The sequence below is a fragment of the Dendrobates tinctorius genome, unplaced genomic scaffold (assembly GCF_039654945.1).
Source record: "Dendrobates tinctorius isolate UK_male_01 unplaced genomic scaffold, ASM3965494v1 ptg000446l, whole genome shotgun sequence".
Lineage (NCBI taxonomy): Eukaryota > Metazoa > Chordata > Amphibia > Anura > Dendrobatidae > Dendrobates > Dendrobates tinctorius.
In genome coordinates, this window is record NW_027362108.1 from 2,425,571 (window position 1) to 2,433,691 (window position 8,121).

The window sequence follows — 8,121 nt, forward strand, 5'->3', positions numbered from 1 at the left end:
AAAATATCAAAAACCAGCGGTTTCAATGAACACACATTTCTTGGTAGAATCATGCAGGACTGAAATTTTTGATGTTTTTCTACTCCTCTCATGAGCCCAAACAAGTCTCTAAAAGCATGAGTTTGCAACTAATTTACTTTTGGAGAAAATTCAAAACATTCATTATTCAATAGAGCCCAATAGCAAAAATCAGGTTTTGAATGAAGAATCACATTTCTTGGTAGAATCAAGCAGGAATGAAATTTTTTATGGTTTTTTACTCCTCTCAACAGCCCAAACAAGTTTCTAAAAGGATGAGTTTGCAACTACTTTACTTTTGGAGAAAATTCAAAGCATTCATTATTCAATAGGGCCCAAACTATCAAAAACCAGCGGTTTCAATGAACACACATTTCTTGGTAGAATCATGCAGGACTGAAATTTTTGATATTTTTCTACTCCTCTCATGAGCCCAAACAAGACTCTAAAATGATGAGTTTGCAACTAATTTACTTTTGGAGAAAATTCAAAACATTCATTATTCAATAGAGCCCAATAGCAAAAATCAGGTTTTGAATGAACACACATTTCTTGGTAGAATCATGCAGGACTGAAATTTTTGATGTTTTTCTACTCCTCTCATGAGCCCAAACAAGACTCTAAAAGGAAGAGTTTGCAACTACTTTACTTTTGGAGAAAATTCAAAACATTCATTATTCAATAGGGCCCAAACTATCAAAAACCAGCGGTTTGAATGAACACACATTTCTTGGTAGAATCATGCAGGACTGAAATTTTTGATGTTTTTCTACTCCTCTCATGAGCCCAAACAAGACTCTAAAATGATGAGTTTGCAACTAATTTACTTTTGGAGAAAATTCAAAACATTCATTATTCAATAGAGCCCAATAGCAAAAATCAGGTTTTGAATGAACACACATTTCTTGGTAGAATCTTGCAGGACTGAAATTTTTGATGGTTTTTTACTCCTCTCAACAGCCCAAACAAGTTTCTAAAAGGATGAGTTTGCAACTACTTTACTTTTGGAGAAAATTCAAAACATTCATTATTCAATAGGGCCCAAAATATCAAAAACCAGTGGTTTGAATGAACACTCATTTCTTGGTAGAATCGTGCAGGACTGAAATTTTTGATGTTTTTCTACTCCTCTCATGAGCCCAAACAAGTCTCTAAAAGGATGGGTTTGCAACTACTTTACTTTTGGAGAAAATTCAAAACATTCATTATTCAATAGAGCCGAATAGCAAAAATCAGGTTTTGAATGAAGAATCACATTTCTTGGTAGAATCATGCAGGATTGTAATTTTTGATGGTTTTTTACTCCTCTCAAAAGCCCAAACAAGTTTCTAAAAGGATGAGTTTGCAACTACTTTACTTTTGGAGAAAATTCAAAACATTCATTATTCAACAGGGCCCAAACTATCAAAAACCAGCGGTTTGAATGAACACTCACATTTCTTGGTAGAATCGTGCAGGACTGAAATTTTTGATGTTTTTCTACTCCTCTCATGAGCCCAAACAAGTCTCTAAAAGGATGAGTTTGCAACTACTTTACTTTTGGAGAAAATTCAAAACATTCATTATTCAATAGAGCCCAATAGCAAAAACCAGCGTTTTGAATGAAGAATCACATTTCTTGGTAGAATCATGCAGGATTGAAATTTTTGATGGTTTTTTACTCCTCTCAAAAGCCCAAACAAGTTTCTAAAAGGATGAGTTTGCTACTACTTTACTTTTGGAGAAAATTCAAAACATTCATTATTCAATAGAGCCCAATAGCAAAAATCAGGTTTTGAATGAACACACATTTCTTGGTAGAATCTTGCAGGACTGAAATTTTTGATGTTTTTCTACTCCTCTCAACAGCCCAAACAAGTTTCTAAAAGGATGAGTTTGCAACTACTTTACTTTTGGAGAAAATTCAAAACATTCATTATTCAATAGGACCCAAAATATCAAAAACCAGTGGTTTGAATGAACACTCACATTTCTTGGTAGAATCGTGCAGGACTGAAATTTTTGATGTTTTTCTACTCCTCTCAACAGCCCAAACAAGTTTCTAAAAGGATGAGTTTGCAACTACTTTACTTTTGGAGAAAATTCAAAACATTCATTATTGAAAAGGGCCCAAACTATCAAAAACCAGCGGTTTGAATGAACACACATTTCTTGGTAGAATCATGCAGGACTGAAATTTTTGATGTTTTTCTACTCCTCTCTTGAGCCCAAACAAGTCTCTAAAAGCATGAGTTTGCAACTACTTTACTTTTGGAGAAAATTCAAAACATTCATTCAATAGGGCCCAAAATATCCAAAACCAGCGGTTTGAATGAACACACATTTCTTGGCAGAATCGTACAGGACTGAAATTTTTGATGTTTTTCTACTCCTCTCATGAGCCCAACCAAGTCTCTAAAAGGATGAGTTTGCAACTACTTTACTTTTGGAGAAAATTCAAAACATTCACTATTCAATAGAGACCAATAGTAAAAACCAGCGTTTTGAATGAAGAATCACATTTCTTGGTAGAATCATGCAGGATTGAAATTTTTGATGGTTTTTTACTCCTCTCAACAGCCCAAACAAGTTTCTAAAAGGATAAGTTTGCAACTACTTTACTTTTGGAGAAAATTCAAAACATTCATTATTCAATAGGGCCCAAACTATCAAAAACCAGCGGTTTGAATGAACACACATTTCTTGGTAGAATCATGCAGGACTGAAATTTTTGATGTTTTTCTACTCCTCTCATGAGCCCAAACAAGTCTCTAAAAGCATGAGTTTGCAACTACTTTACTTTTGGAGAAAATTCAAAACATTCATTATTCAATAGAGCCCAATAGCAAAAATCAGGTTTTGAATGAAGAATCACATTTCTTGGTAGAATCATGCAGGATTTAAATTTTTGATGGTTTTTTACTCCTCTCAACAGCCCAAACAAGTTTCTAAAAGGATGAGTTTGCAACTACTTTACTTTTGGAGAAAATTCGAAACATTCATTATTCAATAGGGCCCAAAATATCAAAAACCAGCGGTTTGAATGAACACACATTTCTTGGTAGAATCGTGCAGGACTGAAATTTTTGATGTTTTTCTACTCTTCTCATGAGCCCAAACAAGTCTCTAAAAGGATGAGTTTGCAACTACTTTACTTTTGGAGAAAATTCAAAACATTCATTATTCAATAGAGCCCAATAGCAAAAACCAGCGTTTTGAATGAAGAATCACATTTCTTGGTAGAATCATGCAGGATTGAAATTTTTGATGGTTTTTTACTCCTCTCAACAGCCCAAACAAGATTCTAAAAGGATGAGTTTGCAACTACTTTACTTTTGGAGAAAATTCAAAACATTCATTATTCAATAGGGCCCAAACTATCAAAAACCAGCGGTTTCAATGAACACACATTTCTTGGTAGAATCGTGCAGGACTGAAATTTTTGATGTTTTTCTACTCCTCTCATGAGCCCAAACAAGTCTCTAAAAGCATGAGTTTGCAACTACTTTACTTTTGGAGAAAATTCAAAACATTCATTATTCAATAGAGCCAAATAGCAAAAATCAGGTTTTGAATGAAGAATCACATTTCTTGGTAGAATCATGCAGGATTGAAATTTTTGATGGTTTTTTACTCCTCTCAACAGCCCAAACAAGTTTCTAAAAGGATGAGTTTGCAACTACTTTACTTTTGGACAAAATTCAAAACATTCATTATTCAATAGAACCCAATAGCAAAAATCAGGTTTTAAATGAAGCATCACATTTCTTGGTAGAATCATGCAGGATTGAAATTTTTGATGGTTTTTTACTCCTCTCAACAGCCCAAACAAGTTTCTAAAAGGATGAGTTTGCAACTACTTTACTTTTGGAGAAAATTCAAAACATTCATTATTCAATAGGGTCCAAAATATCAAAAACCAGCGGTTTGAATGAACACACATTTCTTGGTAGAATCATGCAGGACTGAAATTTTTGATGTTTTTCTACTCCTCTCATGAGCCCAAACAAGTCTCTAAAAGCATGAGTTTGCAACTACTTTACTTTTGGAGAAAATTCAAAACATTCATTATTCAATAGAGCCCAACAGCAAAAACCAGCGTTTTGAATGAAGAATCACATTTCTTGGTAGAATCATGCAGGATTGAAATTTTTGATGGTTTTTTACTCCTCTCAACAGCCCAAACAAGTTTCTAAAAGGATGAGTTTGCAACTACTTTACTTTTGGAGAAAATTCAAAACATTCATTATTCAATAGAGCCCAATAGCAAAAATCAGGTTTTGAATGAACACACATTTCTTGGTAGAATCTTGCAGGACTGAAATTTTTGATGTTTTTCTACTCCTCTCAACAGCCCAAACAAGTTTCTAAAAGGATGAGTTTGCAACTACTTTACTTTTGGAGAAAATTCAAAACATTCATTATTCAATAGAGCCCAATAGCAAAAACCAGCGTTTTGAATGAAGAATCACATTTCTTGGTAGAATCATGCAGGATTGAAATTTTTGATGGTTTTTTACTCCTCTCAAAAGCCCAAACAAGTTTCTAAAAGGATGAGTTTGCTACTACTTTACTTTTGGAGAAAATTCAAAACATTCATTATTCAATAGAGCCCAATAGCAAAAATCAGGTTTTGAATGAACACACATTTCTTGGTAGAATCTTGCAGGACTGAAATTTTTGATGTTTTTCTACTCCTCTCAACAGCCCAAACAAGTTTCTAAAAGGATGAGTTTGCAACTACTTTACTTTTGGAGAAAATTCAAAACATTCATTATTCAATAGGACCCAAAATATCAAAAACCAGTGGTTTGAATGAACACTCACATTTCTTGGTAGAATCGTGCAGGACTGAAATTTTTGATGTTTTTCTACTACTCTCATGAGCCCAAACAAGTTTCTAAAAGGATGAGTTTGCAACTTCTTTACTTTTGGAGAAAATTCAAAACATTCATTATTGAAAAGGGCCCAAACTATCAAAAACCAGCGGTTTGAATGAACACACATTTCTTGGTAGAATCATGCAGGACTGAAATTTTTGATGTTTTTCTACTCCTCTCTTGAGCCCAAACAAGTCTCTAAAAGCATGAGTTTGCAACTACTTTACTTTTGGAGAAAATTCAAAACATTCATTCAATAGGGCCCAAAATATCCAAAACCAGCGGTTTGAATGAACACACATTTCTTGGCAGAATCGTACAGGACTGAAATTTTTGATGTTTTTCTACTCCTCTCATGAGCCCAACCAAGTCTCTAAAAGGATGAGTTTGCAACTACTTTACTTTTGGAGAAAATTCAAAACATTCACTATTCAATAGAGACCAATAGTAAAAACCAGCGTTTTGAATGAAGAATCACATTTCTTGGTAGAATCATGCAGGATTGAAATTTTTGATGGTTTTTTACTCCTCTCAACAGCCCAAACAAGTTTCTAAAAGGATAAGTTTGCAACTACTTTACTTTTGGAGAAAATTCAAAACATTCATTATTCAATAGGGCCCAAACTATCAAAAACCAGCGGTTTGAATGAACACACATTTCTTGGTAGAATCATGCAGGACTGAAATTTTTGATGTTTTTCTACTCCTCTCATGAGCCCAAACAAGTCTCTAAAAGCATGAGTTTGCAACTACTTTACTTTTGGAGAAAATTCAAAACATTCATTATTCAATAGAGCCCAATAGCAAAAATCAGGTTTTGAATGAAGAATCACATTTCTTGGTAGAATCATGCAGGATTTAAATTTTTGATGGTTTTTTACTCCTCTCAACAGCCCAAACAAGTTTCTAAAAGGATGAGTTTGCAACTACTTTACTTTTGGAGAAAATTCGAAACATTCATTATTCAATAGGGCCCAAAATATCAAAAACCAGCGGTTTGAATGAACACACATTTCTTGGTAGAATCGTGCAGGACTGAAATTTTTGATGTTTTTCTACTCTTCTCATGAGCCCAAACAAGTCTCTAAAAGGATGAGTTTGCAACTACTTTACTTTTGGAGAAAATTCAAAACATTCATTATTCAATAGAGCCCAATAGCAAAAACCAGCGTTTTGAATGAAGAATCACATTTCTTGGTAGAATCATGCAGGATTGAAATTTTTGATGGTTTTTTACTCCTCTCAACAGCCCAAACAAGATTCTAAAAGGATGAGTTTGCAACTACTTTACTTTTGGAGAAAATTCAAAACATTCATTATTCAATAGGGCCCAAACTATCAAAAACCAGCGGTTTCAATGAACACACATTTCTTGGTAGAATCGTGCAGGACTGAAATTTTTGATGTTTTTCTACTCCTCTCATGAGCCCAAACAAGTCTCTAAAAGCATGAGTTTGCAACTACTTTACTTTTGGAGAAAATTCAAAACATTCATTATTCAATAGAGCCAAATAGCAAAAATCAGGTTTTGAATGAAGAATCACATTTCTTGGTAGAATCATGCAGGATTGAAATTTTTGATGGTTTTTTACTCCTCTCAACAGCCCAAACAAGTTTCTAAAAGGATGAGTTTGCAACTACTTTACTTTTGGACAAAATTCAAAACATTCATTATTCAATAGAACCCAATAGCAAAAATCAGGTTTTAAATGAAGCATCACATTTCTTGGTAGAATCATGCAGGATTGAAATTTTTGATGGTTTTTTACTCCTCTCAACAGCCCAAACAAGTTTCTAAAAGGATGAGTTTGCAACTACTTTACTTTTGGAGAAAATTCAAAACATTCATTATTCAATAGGGTCCAAAATATCAAAAACCAGCGGTTTGAATGAACACACATTTCTTGGTAGAATCATGCAGGACTGAAATTTTTGATGTTTTTCTACTCCTCTCATGAGCCCAAACAAGTCTCTAAAAGCATGAGTTTGCAACTACTTTACTTTTGGAGAAAATTCAAAACATTCATTATTCAATAGAGCCCAACAGCAAAAACCAGCGTTTTGAATGAAGAATCACATTTCTTGGTAGAATCATGCAGGATTGAAATTTTTGATGGTTTTTTACTCCTCTCAACAGCCCAAACAAGTTTCTAAAAGGATGAGTTTGCAACTACTTTACTTTTGGAGAAAATTCAAAACATTCATTATTCAATAGGGCCCAAACTATCAAAAACCAGCGGTTTGAATGAGCACACATTTCTTGGTAGAATAATGCAGGACTGAAATTTTTGATGTTTTTCTACTCCTCTCATGAGCCCAAACAAGTCTCTAAAAGCATAAGTTTGCAACTACTTTACTTTTGGAGAAAATTCAAAACATTCATTATTCAGTAGAGCCGAATAGCAAAAATCAGGTTTTGAATGAAGAATCACATTTCTTGATAGAATCATGCAGGATTGAAATTTTTGATGTTTTTCTACTCCTCTCATGAGCCCAAACAAGTCTCTAAAAGCATGAGTTTGCAACTAATTTACTTTTGGAGAAAATTCAAAACATTCATTATTCAATAGGGCCCAAAATATCAAAAACCAGTGGTTTGAATGAACACTCACATTTCTTGGTAGAATCGTGCAGGACTGAAATTTTTGATGTTTTTCTACTCCTCTCATGAGCCCAAACAAGACTCTAAAATGATGAGTTTGCAACTAATTTACTTTTGGAGAAAATTCAAAACATTCATTATTCAATAGAGCCCAATAGCAAAAACCAGCGTTTTGAATGAAGAATCACATTTCTTGGTAGAATCATGCAGGATTGAAATTTTTGATGGTTTTTTACTCCTCTCAACAGCCCAAACAAGTTTCTAAAAGGATGAGTTTGCAACTACTTTACTTTTGGAGAAAATTCAAAACATTCATTATTGAAAAGGGCCCAAACTATCAAAAACCAGCGGTTTGAATGAACACACATTTCTTGGTAGAATCATGCAGGACTGAAATTTTTGATGTTTTTCTACTCCTCTCATGAGCCCAAACAAGTCTCTAAAAGCATGAGTTTGCAACTACTTTACTTTTGGAGAAAATTCAAAACATTCATTATTCAATAGGGCCAAACTATCAAAAACCAGCGGTTTCAATGAACACACATTTCTTGGTAGAATCATGCAGGACTGAAATTTTTGATGTTTTTCTACTCCTCTCATGAGCCCAAACAAGTCTCTAAAAGCATGAGTTTGCAACTACTT